Below are 16,827 nucleotides of genomic sequence, written 5' to 3' on the forward strand. Positions count from 1 at the left end.
GCCACCCCCGGGCGGCCCGGCCTGGCGCGGAGCTCCGCTCGCCGCGCTGCCCCCAGTTTTGCCTCCCTCCCCTCTTTTATTTTCCTCTAAAAGATGAAAGAAGGAATGTCCTTTTTCGCTGCTTCTTCTCCTTCTCCAGAGCTGCTGCTGCCGCCGCTGCTGGTTAATTGCACATTCAAGTGGAAAATTTTCGGGAGTCAGCAGAAACATTGTATCCAAAAAAGACAAAGTCGCAGTTACAGCAACACCGAGGAGATTGTCCCTGGAAAACTTCCTTTCGGTAGGAACCGCAGGGTTTTTTTTTTCTTTTCTCGGCGAGGTTTTGAAGAGCTCCATCGCACAGCTGTCCCCGGCGCTGGTGCGGAGGGCCGGTGGCAGCCTTTGTTCGCAGAGGAGCGCTTTCAAAGGAAGTGCACTTCCAAGGGGGAGGGAAAAGTTATACAGTGCGGCTTTTGTACCCAAATTAAAACAAAGCGGCCCCCTCCACACTACCAAACAAAAACAGCGAGGCGAAATAAAGCGAGAGGAGGGGGGAAATAATGTCTGTTTTCACCAAGTAAAAAAGTTTGCGCTCCTACCTCTGTTGAACGCGGTCCTAGTCGTGATTTTTCTCCTCTTGAAATCTGTTTTAAGTTGAATGGTGTTACCAGTATAAAAATATTTATGAAACAATGAAATACCAGCCACCCACGTTTCTCAGGAGAGTTGTTAACTTATTAGAAACAAGTGCCTGCCTTTGATATGAAGAAATGAAAAGTGACCTCCAGAAGTGCTGGAAAGTTAGGGAGCAGTTCTGCCCTGCGCTCTCTGAATGTAAATGGCTCCCAGTATTTTTTAACTGTTCCGTGTTGAACACCATCTAGGCAAGAAAGGCCAAGAAACATCAGATTGTACTGGTGTTTTCTGACTTGAAATAGGATTTATAAGAAAGGTAAGCCTAAATGGCAGAGCCTCAGGGAGAAAAAGTACATATGCAGCTGTATTCCTGTATTAGCAGGAGCATATTTGCTTTCTCTTCGTGCTGATAAAGTTTAGAAATGCAATTTTGGCAGTTAGCGGTTTTACAGAGCTGTCTGACCTGGGTAATGGCAAAGCTGGGAGCTGTATGGATAACATGCTGCTCTCCCTAGCTGCATGCTCGGTTATTATGCAGCACATCTAATATGGAAATCTCTGTGGGAATGCCTCTAACAGGAAAATTCATGTAAATAACTAAGTGCTACCTGCAATTGAATATGAAAACAAAAATGGTTATAATTACATTAATTTAAAATTATGTAGGATTCTTCTTACAAGCCTAGATTGGGAATGTGTGTCTGTAATGTATGATGTATGCTATCTCTATAAATAGTTGGGGAATACCATTACAGAATATTAGATTGTACTGATGGTAAGATGGTGCTATTAAAAATGACACAGACCTGTATATTAAATTACTTCTGGGAGTGGGAGGGAAGCTTGCATGTTTGTTTGTATGTGAATATATATATTTTTATATACACACACATGCATCCTTTATCTAGGAATAGAAATACAAGAATTAATACAGTGGATGTTCTTGAAACACAAAATTGAAGATTTTATGTTTGGGTCACATTCTGAAGTTGCAAGTTTTTAAAATCAACTTTTTGAAATTATTTTCATTGAGGGTAAACACTTAGAGGTGCATTTATTTTTTCACCTTTGTGGTAAAACATGTCTTTTCACACTGCACTGGTGTTTAATTAGGTCATAAGGCGTTTTCTATACCAGTAGGGATAATTCTGCATTTTATTTGCTCCAGGTTTTTATCAGCTGACCAAGCAGAAATTTTGGATGCAAAGGATTTCTTTCAATTTTTCTTCTTAGCAATCTAGAAATACCTTTGGAAAGTACTTTATCGCTAAACACGTTCGGTGTATTTGGAGCATCAATTCTGTGTACGCCGCTTTGGTGAAGTAAATATTATTGGCCTTTTCAGCCAGGGCAGTGTAACAACAGCTCTTGAGATTCAAATTATAGTTTTATATTCTCCAGTTTCTTAGTCAGTGCTGAGTGGGGTGTATGCAAGCAGTGAAGCAGAGGGAAAATGTTGATTTGACAGGAGTCTTAGTAAAGACAGAGTGTGTTTAAAGGAGTTTTAATTAAACAGCTAGAAAAGAACAGCAGAAACTTAATTACGAAGTGGACCCGGCCGTGAGTGTCCAGCTGAGCGTGGTGATGTGTGGAGATGTGTGAGCATGTGTGTAGCGTGTTTGGTGTCATTTGGAACCAGTGGGTTTTTTTGTTGTTGTTGCTGCTGGATGCTGTAGTGGCTTTGGATATCGTTAAAGTGGTTTCTAGGCTTTGTTTGTCCATGCCTGAAAAAGTTCAGTTGAGTCACATGCAGAGGAAAAAAACATTTCTGCCTTCTTTCTGTTTAAGCTGCCTTTGTGATAGTATTGTAAGCAAACCTTCAAGGTAAGATACAGGCAATACAGGAATAAAAACTTCTGGAGCTATAGAGAAATACTGGTGTCTTTCACTTCAAAAAAAAGGGGAAGGTAAAAATATGCAGTCGTGTATTATGATACAGCTGTCAGCTTTCAATCTGTAAATTAGGATGGTTACACTGTTGGAAGAATTTCGCCAGAAGTAATCTGGTTTGGTGAGAAGGTGCCCAAAACATGGAGATTTACTGTACAGTTCTGAATGTGTTTGGGAGAAGGTTTCCTTCAAACCTGTTATGAACACTTGGTTTCTTACTGGATATACACCATACATATATATACACATCACTCATTCTATCTGGTATTCCTTCATGTCACTACTATTAATCCTGTACCCCTCCAGAGATGGTTTAAAAGCTGTCTTTCTGTAGTGATTCCATTTATTTAGGAAGAAAATATTTGCTGGATCCAATCCTTACTCAGGTTAAAGTGACCAGGATGACTCATAGGAATAAATATTTGCTGGATCAAATACTAAGATATTTACAGCATATGCTTTATGTACATGGTTAGTGTGATATTTGATGTCTAAAGAAGGGCATCTTTGATTTAAAAGAATACTGATTTGACACACACACTTATTCAAATTTCTGCACGGGGCTTATGTTCTGCTTAACTTGTAATCTGCCTAAGACTTGAAGACAAATTTCTATTAACAGCTGATCATTCATTCCATTCGGGCTCTTATTCATAGCATGTGCAAATATGAGGTGAGGGCTGACTTTTTAGAAATCTGGTCTAAACTCAGGTTAATTCCACCAACTTCGTACAGCCTGTTGCTGGATTACTTTGGCTGGAATGAGGGTGTGAACTGGCCCTTTAAAAATGATTTTGAAGTCCCCAGCTCATCAGAGGGGCCTACCTTTTCATGAGAGAAATAGTCCTGGTTTCTGGGATTTGAGGTTTAATTACTGTTGTGTCGCCGTGTTGCACTTTGCCATTAGCGCTTGCCGTGAGCAGGGGTGTTTTATGTTCCTAAACTGCAGCCCTTTACTATTAAAAAATTATTGGAATCTCAACAAAATTTTAGAACTTTCAGGAGGTAAATCATCTCTCTGAAAGCAAGGGCTGTTAGAGGGTTTGTGGCAGTTTGTGAAAGTGCTGTATAATTTAAATTGCATCCTGTGATATATGAACAGATTAATGGCATTATTTATTGTGAAGCTGACTGACTCTAAGCTATGCTGAAGACACAGTTTTAGAAGAAAAATCTCTGCAATAAATTCCCACTTTATGACCATATCTTGCTCTCTGTTCTTGGACAAAACTCCTTTTGACTTTTGCAAGTGGAACAAGGATAGAATAATATTTCCTGGAATAATTTTGTGTTTGGTTGTAATGATTGCTCACTTCCAAAACAGAAGAGAGTGAAAAGTTGCAGACTTAAGTCCTTTGAGGCAGCAACTTCAAATCTGCTCCTCAGATCTGTCACACAAAATTCAGCTGTTTTCTGATTTAATACAACAAACCTCTCGTTTTTGTATGAAATCCTAATCCCACTGCAATCACTGTGAGTTTTATCTTGCTATTGGTAAAGCCAAAATTTCTGTCTGTGTTGATGCAGATTCAGCAACTTTTATACTGGATCAGGTTATTAATGTTCCACCAGAATTAAATTAATTTCAAAATTGAATGTCAATTGAAGTCAAAATCCAGCTCCTAACAACTAATTGGAGATATTCTACCCAGGAAGTCTCAAAGAGTAGCCCATCATGTGCTTCATGCCCTCATTTGCTCGATGAATTTTTGTACATACGTCCAGAACGCGGTGGAAATCCGCAGAGGGTGTGAAGGGTTTGCAGACACTTGCCCGGTTGGTGCAGGGCTGTGACCCCATTTCCTGCTTCCTCCAGCCTGTGCCTGCTTTCTCAGAGACAGCCTGTTTTAGTTTGGCTCCTGTCCAGTTGAAGGTATCACCTACAACTTCTTGTTCTTTGTCTTCTCCTCACTGTTTACTGGAACAACGTGATTATTCCCCCTGCATCCTGCTGGAGCTTTGCAACGGCCTTCTTGGGTTTCTAGCCCTTGTTAGGTGTTCCCTAAAGTGTCGGGTTGGAGTCAGTCTGTGTGGCAGCAGGAGCACATGAGCACAGAATCCAAATTTATTTGCTAGCAGGTCAGGAGGTAGAATGTGAAATCTCCATGTGCGGGGAGGGGGAAGGGAAGGAAAGTTTAGGATTATGTGTAAAACTATTAAAATGCTATTGACTGGGAATCTAAAACAATGACGAGTGCTGTTGTTTTTACAGATACATGAACTGAAAACTGCTGCTAATGATGGGAAATGTTAATTATGTGAGAACATATTGAACTTATATTCTCTGGCATGAACTTTTTTAAATGCATCAACTATGCTGCCTTTTATGCGCACAGCTTTCTAATTATCATAATTCAGTACAGCTCTGGCTTTTGGAAAGAGTTCAAGTGCAATCTCAACTTAACATGAAAGGAGTTGGTTTTTTTTTAACTGAGAATGTTCAAGAACAATTTGGAAAGATAGTCTAAAAATGCTACATACTTAGCTGGGTATAAGTCAGAAAATAAATATGTTCCCATAACTGCCTATCAAAGCAGAACAGATTATTAGAACAGAAAGTTATCTCTTTTTCTCATTACGTCTTTCACACTCCTACGGAACACAGCTAAAAGCACATTTTCATAATTGAATCTCATAGACAGATCTACTCTATATTGATTGACAGTAGTTTTTATTTTGTCAATTTTTAAAGTGATTGAGTAGATCGCTGTGTTGTTATGAAAAGATTTTTTTGTCCTCAAGTAGTAAGATTTAATTTTTTAAAATAAAGCAGGAAGACAACTTTCATTATACTTTTGGTATTAACTGAACGTGTTTCTGTAACATATTCAAGTCCCATTGCAAATGGTCCTTACTGGTCCGTTTCCCTTGTCTTTGTGGAGGTTGAGGAGGTTGTAAATATCAGGTCTTTCTAAAGCACTCAGAAGTGGTTTGGGCTTTATTTTTTGTTGGTAGTTTTGTTTTGGTTGTGTTGTTTGGTTTTTTTTTTCCTAAGAGAGAAAAGTAAATTTCATGTAACTTGCACTTGAATTGTCCTTTCAAAGATTTTTTTTTTTTTGTATGTGATCAAATTGCTGGTTTCCACATCACACACTCCCCCCCGATTTTTTTGTCTTTTCCGTTACTACAGTACATGCTACATTTCTGAAATGCAAAGAAAGCCCCAGTGAAACAAAATGACTTCATTTGAGCTGGCACTTAAGAGTAGAATTCACTTCCATAGTGCTGAAATAAAAGAAGCCAAGTGTTTTAAATAGCCACTCCCCTAGGCCAGAGTGTTTTTAGAAAAGCTCATTGTCTAGATTTGAGCTGTAGCAGTATGCTTGCCTCTGTTAAATCTCCTGATCCAGACAGCTCGATTTCTAAAGTCGACATCTGGTTTACTCTTTGTTCACCTGTTTAAAAAAAAAAATGCAAATAGGCGAGTGTGCCATTGCCCTAGAGCTCTGCAAAAAAAATAAAAATGCTGTTGACAGTTTGTCAAATAGTGCTTCCAGTCTAAGACTGCAGTAGCCTATTGTTATGCCAGCAACAGGCAACAGAAGTTGTGGCACCATATGGCCAGTATATGCTTCAGATAAGCTATCTGTTAATTTAGCTTATCAGTAGTGTTTTGATATGCTTCGTGTTTGAATCGCCAACCAGTATGGCCTTGGGTATTTTTGGTGCCAAATTATTCCTTAACATTATAGAGATCACAATTATTCCCTTGGTGGAATCTCTCACCATTCATTCACCTCATGGTGCTGTGAACAGTGGTGCTTATTTTTGGAATTAGCTGGCATGGTTTGTTTGGTTTTTTGGTTTTTTTACGTGGTTGTATTTCTGTTGGGAGATTATAATTCAGGAGTGACATTTTGGTTTTGAGGGGAGAAAATGTCAGAACAGACGTTGGAAGAAAAGGTAAATTCATAGAGGTTTAGGGGATTAAAGCTTTTGTTATGTGTATCTCAATTTAAAAAAATATGGTGATGTGGGACAATAATTAATGGGAGAAAGGAAATTTTATTCACACTTAATCTATCACCACTATGAGTACCTACATATTTTTTTTTGTCCTGAAGCTGGTTTACAGTTTAAAATAAAAAGGCAAAACTCTGTAAACAGTTTCATTTTCCACATCCCTGGTTTTACCTTCATTCTTTCAAAAAAATTAACCTTTAAAACCAGTCATGTCCCTGCATCTGCTGTCAGCTGATCTTTGAAGATTTTTTTTTTCCCCTGCTTTTTCCACGATCAACTGAAAGCCTTGGAGAAGACTGGAAGATTCAGTGGAAGTTCCTTCATCTTCCCCCTACCCCTGCCTTTCTTTGAGAGTCATTATTTTGTTGCAGGAGGTCTCCAGCCATAACTACAGTGTTCCATTCAATGCCTCCGTGGTGTCCTTAGGGTTGGATCTGTGCTGCTCTCTGACCTTGCAGCACATTCCTCTGTCCCCTGCCCTACAGGCTCAGTCTCGCTGTTCCTTGCAGGGCACCACAGCTGTCCCTGGTTGCCAGGACCCTCCTTTTCCCTGGGAATACACATACTTGCTCTTGGGCAGCACTTGGTTAAGCTCTCCTGCCTTTGGATCGCTGTGATTTTTTTGTTTCCCTCCTTTTGCAATCCCTCTTGGCAGGTCCTCCTTATCCCGCCTCCTGTGCTGCTGCTCACGGACATGGTGTCACTGTGGGGTCCCTTTGCCCATCGCAGTTTCTGCTGCTTCCAGTCCTTCCTGGCCCTGGGTATTGAAAAGAAAGGGCCACTTGTTCTTGTCGTGCCTTTCATGTCCAGATCCTTAATGACCAAGAAAAGGATTAGATTCTCTCTCAAAGAAATTTACAATCATCTTCTGAATCTGTTTGCTGACACCACTTTTTTTAGCAACGGAAAGAAGTCAAAGAGAAGCAAATTTTTCTCCTGTCCGTTTGGAACAGAGAAATATGGACAGTCTGAACAGTGGCCATTCTTTGCCATTTCACTGATGTTCACCCAGATGAACTGCCTGGAAAGAGGCAGGAGCTGACACAGCACCCAGGAGCCAGCTGGATGGGCAGTGAAGTGATGCTCCCACCTTGCTGCTCTGCCTGAGCTGACATTGGCACCTGCAGAAAATGAGAAAGGCTTCCTGCCCTTGGCATCTGAGGCTGCTAAAGGGCTTCTGGTTTCTCTGCAGACATGAAATGTGTGTGTCTGTCCACTTACAGCCGGTTTGGGGGTCGCCCCACGTTTTAAATCTGTTTTGAATTCAGATTTAGAGTTCAGGTCCATGATGTGATTCATGCAGTTGGGTGACAGTAGCATTTTTTGGCCTCTGGCCCATTGCAGACTAGACCTGTGATCTCTCATTCTGGTGTGATTAGGGGCAAGGTAAGCAAAGACCCTGGGAAAGGAAGGGTATTGAGACTTTCAGCTCTCTGAGGCACGTGTGCATCTTCCCTGTGAGTTATTTCTGAGTGCTCGACTGTGAGAGGCAATTTTCAGTTCACTAATGTATCTAGTTACCACTCATAATGAGTATGGCTGTCTTTGGATTGATGGGTCCATTAAAACCTAACAAATCTATGTTTGTTTAGTACTATAAGATACGTATTTCTTATGGTTGTGGGGGTTATTTTGGTTAAACTCCAGAGCCTGTGAAGTTTCACTTTATTTGGTATCTCCTTGACTTGGCTTTACTGGTGTTCTGTTGGTTTCAGCCACTGCTTTGTGATAGGAAATCCACAGCTCCAAATAATGTGCATTTTGCTCATTAAATTGACCATCACTTATGCACAGTAATTTCTTGCTCTGCTTCTTGGCATATTTACTATATGCTTACTGAGCAGCTGTAGATAAGCAGTTGAAGGGGCACATTTGAAAGACAGTTTTAAATATGCAGCTTCCTATACAGATTCACTTTAGCCTCTAGCATTAGTAATAATTTTTGCTGGTAAAACAGTGACCCATAAATAACTTTATCATCCAAAATCTCTAAAAGCAATACAAAGAAGTCCAAAGGGTAGTAGAATTATTGTAGTTCTTGGTTGCTTGGAAAATTAACTAATATGCTGGCTTCTGAGATTTTGGAAACAAATTAAAGAACCCTTTTTTAGGTAGCAGGCTGCTTTTAATGGTTCTTCTGTATTAAGGAGAGTACAGTATTGTAGGTTATTTATTTCTGGGCATGCAGTACAGGGTGAAGAGCCTGCAATTCAGCTTGCAATGCCTCTGTGCCCTGAGGTAAACTCTATTTCACAAAGGGAATTTTGATTATGGTCTACTGCTCTGTAGCATAGTGGAGGCTTCAAGAGGCAAGTGGTAAATGCTACCAAAGAAAAGCTGGATTGGAGCCACTGACGTCATCTAAGTAAATCTGCTGTAGGACTATAGCCATAAAATGACTGCCAGCCACGGAGTGCACTTTGGCCTTTTCTTGTCAAGTGTTTTAACTGCTGGTTTTTTCTTTGCTTTTCTTTTTTCTTTTCCTCCAAGCAAGATGCATTTTGTTTTCTTTTTTTTTTTCCCTTGTGCTAGTTGTGCACAGGGTGAAATACAGAAATGCTAACGTCCCCCTCCGTCCCCACCAGGCTGCACTGAGAGTGTGAGTGGCTGCAGCTTGCAGTTCAGAAATTAAAAAGTAAACCAGTACTTTTCCATACATGAGCCTCGCAGAACTCCGCTTCCATCACCAGCTATTTTTTAGGTGCAAGAGCCTGGCAGTTCAAGTTACAGCATACTGATGAGATTTGTGTTGTGGGCAAAAAGCATTTGGATGCTCTGGAAGGCTGCTTCCCTCTGGAAGAACTAAATGCATAAAGATGGCTGGGCTTGAATTCTGAATGAGCACAAAATGCAGGTGTGTGTGTGAGCACTTAAAATCCGTGTTAGTTAGTCATTGCTTTAGGATTGACCACTGCAGTTTCAGTCACTCCTGAGACAAAACTTTCCTGTTGTTTCAAATGCCCCAGTGTTTGCTACCAGCCAGTCTTTGATGATCCTTTCTGTACGCAGCTACAGAAACCAGGTGCGTTAACAATGGTAGCTCTAGGATTCATGGATTAGGGTGGAGCAGTCCTACCTGTACCTAAGGGCACATCTAAAAATGCACTGATGTCCCAGCGGCTCTCCACTTGAATTTCAGCTGTATCAGGACTGCAATGAAAGTACTCGAGTTTTTGACAGTGGATTTTTAATTCAATGTCAACATTCTCTTGAAATGAATTTCCAGGACATTTAACACACCTTTTTTTTTTTTTTTAATTCAAACAGAGTTCACTGTAAAACACATTTATAATTATTAGCCTGTTTGTCCCATGACAATATTAGTTTTCTTGATTCATGTACTTTTTTGTTGTGTTTTTTTTTTTTACTTTAAAATAAAAATTAAGCATCACTGGTTTTGAAGTTTGAGTCTTATGATCAGAAATATATTAAAACCAGTATCTTATCCATGAATCATTAGATGAGTCAGTTCCTGAAACCACTACAAGCCTCACAGTTCTTGGCTTGGGCTGAAAGCAGGAAATCCAGGCTTCAATAACTTCCTTTCCCAGTACTGGCTATAGCAGCGTTCGTGGTTAGTATATGCTGCTTTTGTAAGCAATAGGAAGATGTATGTCTGAGGAACAAAGGCACTCCAGTCAATTTGCTGAAACTGTTTATAATTTGTGGTCTTGATTTGAATGTCAGGATGCATTGGCATATACTACGTTCTGTGCTGCAGTACGTTTTCCAGCAGTGATATTCAGCATGTGAAATAAAGGGAACACATTATGGCACAATTCTTGGACAAAACCCATATAATCAGTTTTCCAGAAAACAGGAAGATATTTTAGTGAAATCATCCAACTCCTGAAGGCTAATGGGAGTGAGAACTGAACACATAGGAGTAAATTTAAAATGTTTATTTAGCAGTTACTTTGTTTTATGCTTGTGCAACAAACTATTTTTGTTCTGTTTCAGTGTTCCAAAAGGTCTTGAAAAAAACCCAACCCAAACTTGGAACTTATAAAATAAAAACACATGATTTGTTTTTCAGTCTCCATTTTTTGCAGTGAAAACTGTTTGCCTCCTCATAATCAAGGACACATTGATTGTCTCTATGTCAGTGGAGCATTGTTGGCTGCAGAATCTGTCCTTTAAACTTGGAGTGCCTGTATGCTCTGACATCTGTGCAAGGGGATGCACTATTTACCTTTTTGAGCTAATGGGGCCAGATTCAGGCTTGGTACAATGTTGATCTTAATGTGTTTACACCTGGAAACTGTTCAACCCTTTATGCTTTTCTTAAATATTATGAAAGATAGTTTGGTATCTTGTACTTATTATTTGGTTAATTTAACTCTCTAATTAATTAGCAGCATATAAAAGCCAAACCCACCTTCTTTAATTATTCTTTTTATTCTTCCCTCCAAAACATCTTTGTTTTTAACAAACCATGAAGAGCAAGAGTATTGGGAGATAAATTAGTAGATATTGCATTAAAAAAAGCGAGTCTAATTTTGACAGGGTTAGTTAAACTCTGTATGCAGTATTGATTAAAACAAATACAGAGCTCTTCATTTAAGCAGGCAGAATGGTTACTGGACATTAGGCAGCACCTTCTTTTGTATCAGATAACATGTGAAATTGCTTTAATAAAGCAAGCTAAAAGTTGGGTCCTCTCTTAGCTGGTGCCGTTCCGTGCTGGTGGGTTGACCTCGGTGTGATGGTGGGTGCTTGGAGGGTTCTGGAGCCAAAGGGCTGGCACAGCTGATCCCATGCTGCTGTCCATGCTGGAGTCAGGTGTTTGTCCAGCACGATAGAAGAGGATTGGACTGGGGCAGAAACGAGGGAACACAGACCACCTTGAAGGCAGCTGGGTGCTGGGAGCGCTTTCATGTGGAGACTAGTACCCATAACAGAGACTTTTGCCACCTCTTCCCGCTCTCTGTGCAACTCCATGTCCATGGGAAAGACCTGGAGAGGGTCAATGCCTTGCTCAGGCAATGACATTGGAGCCTTGGAGGGGCTGTTTGTGAGGTTGCCCTTAGGGGAGAGGCAGAGGCTGTCCCCTCCTGACTGTCAGGTTTGTGTCAGCACTGTTTTCACAGCACTTTTCCTACAGCTCATGCCAACTGCTCTTTTCCCCCACAGCAGGGCTGGTAGCATCCCTCCAGGGAGAGGCCACTACAAGTGTTTTATTATAATGGTGCTGTGCTGAGCTGGGTTGCTGGGACTTTTGGCATGACAGTGAGCATCCAAGCGAGCTGCTTTGTGGAATCTGAGGGATCAGGTTTTTTCTTAAAATATTTAAAGGGATGCTAGTGGACCATAAAGGTGCAGAGAGTGTTTAAAGAAATCAAAACCAGCATAACTGCTCCATGACTGCAATTTTCAGCACCAGCTTCTCTGGTACAGGAAGTTTGTAGTGATCTCCAAGTGCCTCCTGCTCTGCTTCTGAGGGTCAGGTTTTGTGTGAGGCTGAGGAATCAGTGCAGAGTCACATCCCAGACACGCAGAGATCTGTGCTGTGAGGCCTGAGCAGTGCAGAGCTTTGTGTGAGCAGGGTGGCCTGGGCTTGGCACCGTGTAGCTGTATAAACATGAGACTGTTTTGGAGGCAGGCTGGCCCGTCTCACCCTTCCTTCCCTGTCACCTTCGAAGAAGGAGCAGCTCTTCCTCTGGAAGATGCTTGCATCCCTGAAGGAGGATCCTGGGGAGGCATGCATCACTCCTTCCTTTCTCTGGGCTAGTTCAAGAGGTGCTTGAGTCCCAGATGCTGTGCGGGAGCACCAGCTGTTTGTGCACACAGGAGAAGCAGCCTCACTCAGGTGTGTCCCCTCTGCCACGGGGAGCCAGATGCTGCTGCTTCAGGGATTGCAGTGCTCAGCATCACACCACCCATTGTGGATTTAACTTACTGCATTGTAATTAACTTCTTGTAATAACAATAATTATAATAATTAACTTACTACAATAACAAGGATGTTCTTCCCGCTGCTTCTGCTTGCTGATTTTGGGGCAGAAATCTTGCTTCTTTCCTGTTTTCTGTTTAAGGGAAAATGTAAGCACTTGAGCAGTGGAGAATAGCAGTGGCTTTTCATGGCATCAAAGCAAATGTAAAAAGCATTGTTCCTGTTTGTGATCATAAGAAGTGCAATTTTCTATTAATTAATGTTAAACAACAGATTGTTTAAGAACAAAGGGAAAAACCTTCAAGTGGAATAAGCATCTAAAGTTTAGGAACAGGTTATAGTTCTGCTTGATTTAATTTTTTCCCCTTGCAAAGAAATGTAAATGATTTAATATTGCTTTTCTAGTTGAACAGTCCTGAATATGGGAATTGTAATGCATAAGATCTGGAGATACATTTTGATCAAGTTCATACACTCTAAATGTGTATGAACTGAACATCTTTGTGTTGCTATCAATCAGAGAGATGTCCTGTTGCTCTAATGTGGATTTTGGTTTTGGATTAGAAGCCTGGGGCTTTGAATTGCTTGCTGTCTGTAGACCAAGTCATCAGTGGCTAGTGATTGATTCATTAATTAAAATCAATTTAAATGGATTTGTAAACCTCATGTAACAGATTATCTTATTAACAGCATGAGAAAGGCACTGTGATCTGCAAGGAATGTGTCACTTTTGACAAAATATAGCACGATTTTATGGGAGAATTTAATGACTTGCTGTTGCTGTAAGTGATCTATGCAAATGGGAGAGCCTTGCTTAAATCCTACATTAAACAGACTCTTCCTGTTGAGCATGTTTTATTTTTTTAAACCTCCTCCAAAATACTTGACTTTAATTGTATGTGTGTGTGTTTCTGTACATATTCATGGTCACAATGACATGTTAAGTGTTGTCATGTTTCTGATATATTCTGATCTTGGAGATTTTTTTTTTTTCTGTAACACCTCCCTTACCCTATTTAAAAATATCCACAATGAGAAAAATGATTTTCTAAATTACTGAAACCAAAAATGACAGAAAGAACATGTAACACTGTTTAATCCATGCTCTGCCTGCTCAGCAGTGCTGTCTGGAGGAGACACTTCGGACAGCTGGAGGGGCCAGGTGGGCAGAGGGGACTTCTGGCAGAAGTGAAAGTGTTGAAGAGGTGGCAATAAAAGCTTTCCTGGCTGGGAGAGGGGAGGCTTGTCTGTCATCTTTGCATTCATTTTGTAACTTCTTTTTCACATCAGGCTGTATAGCAAGTCATTGTAGGCACCTATATGTGTATTAATATGCTCTGTGATCAGGCCTCAAGAATATCTAAGCCAAGGTGTCAGCAAAATCGACAGGTATTTTGAATTTAGTTTCAGAAGAGCAGGGTTGTTGCCTCTAAATCATAACCTTGCCCACAGCTTTTCAGTAATCTCAATAACATGTGTGCTTCATTCTGATTTGTAACCCAGACTTCTTCAGGAAGGGAGATTTTTAATTGTGGGTGCTACGCTGCAGCATCACTTTACACCTTCCTTCCCTAGCTCGTGCTCTCTGAGCATTTGTGATTAGGGAGCAAAGTGAATTAAATTATGAGATCACTTTTCCATTACAATGTAGCTAGTTTCACTTCATTTCCTCTGCTGTACTGAAGAGACGAAGAATCTATTATATCAACTGAAAAATTTTAATGAACTTCTTAGGGAAAAGAAAAACAACCCTCACAACAAAATCTCAACCATCACAGAGCCCTGAATTGCCTTGCAGACATCATCCATGCCATGTGTAGGTGACTCTTCAAAGCAAAGTGTTGTTGTTGATGAGCTTTGTTTGCTAGGTAATCTTTCTGTCATTGGCGGTATAGATTACAAATTTTTAACCAAAAAAGATGTGAAACTGGATCGATGTGGTAAACCCAACTGTAACTGCATTTTGGTGAAATTAAATGCATTGCCTGAGATGTGAGGAATTTGTCATGGTGGGAAGCATTTTTCATTTCTTCTGGAAAATCAAGCAAGGTGTTTGGGCGATGCAGATCAAGTAGTGACCTCCAGCTCCACAGTTATCTCTTGCTATTCTTTGGGTTTTGACTTCAGGGGATGGGTATTTTACCTCACCATCTGCATGGGTGTGTTGCCAGCCTGCTGCCTATCAATCACTCCTGTAAGAAATTTGGATAATGCCTTGGAAGTGCACAAGGACAGTGCAAGCTATCAAAGCAGCCGGTCTTGGTGCTCCTTGGTGCATGTGTACACCTTCCACAAAGCCCAAGACACCTCCTGCACTGTCCCTTTCCCACCCTGCGTCTGCAGCAGCTGCAGAAGTGTGAGTGTGGAGGTTTGTGGCTGTGTCCTACTGGGTCACTTGAGCCTGGGAACTTGGGAGCTGGCATTGGAATTCTGGGCGTGACGAGTTATTTCATCCTGGGCGCAGCCTTGAAACCAGGGAGAAAGTCTCCTTGCCCTGACTTACATTAGCATGCCAGTTTGAAAGTAGAGTAGTCATGTAATAATTTTGGGAACCCTTTGGTTTGGAAAGGAGCAAGGAGACTCTTGAGCTTAGAAGAAATATGCTGAGTGGCAGCATTTTGTTAAAAGAAGGGAGTAAGGCAGATGTGCTGCTCTGGGCTGGGATAGAGTTAATTTTCTTTATCGTATTCGGTGCAGGGCTGTGTTTTGGATTTGTCAGCTGGGGTTAAGCCACAGCAGCAGGACATAAGCAGGATGTAGCCCCTTCAAAACAGCAAACTGGCAGAGAGGTAACTCCAAGGTGGCAGACCTGGGCCTAGGACCAAGTCAGGTGTGCAAATGTAGTTCTTTCCTTCAGCTGCTTCATCTTACACATCCAATCCCTCTGTTGTGGAACCACAATTTCGATTAATTGACTTTCTTCAATTGAATTTCTACCATAGAGTTCTGACTAAAAGGAAAAAGACATTGGTGAATAGCTTTTAAATAGCATACTGCATAACCCTGCCATTATGACTTCGGGGAATATTTTCCATTCCACTTTTGTCTATAATGTGAATCTTGGTAACATTTGTCTTGTATTAAGGCTGCAAATTTTTTTTTTTTTTTTGTGTATGTATGTTGCAAACCTTGTGAAATGTTTTTTATTCTCGCGGATTATAAATAGTTCAGTTGGCTCCACTATCCCTTTTGTAAGCACATGATTTTTTTGTAATAAGACATAGTTCTGGGGCAGTGTTGTACGACTGCAATTGAGTTGTACAGTAATAAAATTTCCATGGTGTTCTGTGAAGGTCAGTGGTATGCAATTAATTGCTGGACCCATGACAGGTGCTGAGTAGGAAGTGTTGCTGCCCTAGACACTAAATATAATAATTAAGCTCAGGGGTTGGTATTAAAAGCATGGAAGAGACATGATTCTCATTAACACAGAATTTGTGCTGATATTTGTCTTAACAATTCAATTTGTATCTTGCGTAAAGGAAAGTGTCCATTCCAAAGCTTGGAAGATGGGAGCCAAAATGAGAGGACTGTGTACTGAAATTATTGCAAAATTTTTGGTGCATGGTAAGCCAGTCTTAGTCATGAAAGTTTCTAGTTATCAGTATATTCAGAGGAGAGAGCTGTGTGCCTTTGAAGGCTTCCAGAGGGAGATCCTGGCCACCCCCACTCTGTGCCTGAATGAAGAGGGGTGGCATCTACCTTAGGAGATGTAGAAGTGTACTTGGGAGAGGGTAAAGCTGTCATTAGGTGTGGGAATTCAGGTGAGGGTTTGAACATCTCAGTCTTTTGAATGCCCAGGTTGTCTCTGAATGTTTTACACTGTAGCTGCTCTTTGCTGGCCTTACCAGAAGCACCACTGGGCAAAGAAGGGGGAAACTTTTGTTGTGTGAGGAAGAATGTATATTTGAAAACTGCCTAATTTGACTGCATCTGCAAATCCTTTGGTTTTTCAGGCTCAGCAAAGCATTTTCTGTTTTACTTAAGAATATTTAGAAAAACTACAAGAAACGGTCAAAATGCTAATGTTTATTTTCCCTGTTTTTACAACGCAGTCCTGTGAATGCAGCCTGCCAGATCCCATTGTGTTTAATTCTGCTGCCATGCCATGAGGCTCACTTGGGGAACTGGAGAGCATTTAAAATAAACTGTGGTACGCTGCGGCGTGTGAAACTCTCGTAGCACGCGTGTCATGGTGTGATGCAAACAAGGCATAATTGCTACGAGCACAGACTGAATGTTCTGCTGGAATAGGCCAGACTGAGCACAAAATGTCACAACTGTGAAGACTGGGTGAAATCTTGGCTCCAGAGAAGTCAAAGTCGTAAATGAATGGAGTCTCCTCCGCTTGCATTTACACCTTTATTCACAAAGTCTTTTATAGAAGACCTTACTCACTGGCAAACAGAGTAAAGAAATTAAGGAAAAATCTAGTATTTGTCAGTTCAATATCTCTCCCCAATTTT

The 16,827-nt window shown here is 40.8% G+C and overlaps 1 protein-coding gene across 1 annotated transcript in view; it reads left to right on the forward strand.

Moving 5' to 3' along the window:
• Window positions 1–174: 174 nt before the first annotated feature.
• TEAD1 (TEA domain transcription factor 1) overlaps window positions 175–16,827 on the forward strand; it is a 153,871-nt gene continuing 137,218 nt past the window's right edge. The window contains 1 exon segment of the mRNA XM_008644058.2: window positions 175–280. The gene's annotated coding sequence lies outside the window, so the exon portion shown is untranslated.

Source organism: Corvus brachyrhynchos, unplaced genomic scaffold (genome assembly GCF_000691975.1).
Source record: "Corvus brachyrhynchos isolate BGI_N302 unplaced genomic scaffold, ASM69197v1 scaffold281, whole genome shotgun sequence".
Lineage (NCBI taxonomy): Eukaryota > Metazoa > Chordata > Aves > Passeriformes > Corvidae > Corvus > Corvus brachyrhynchos.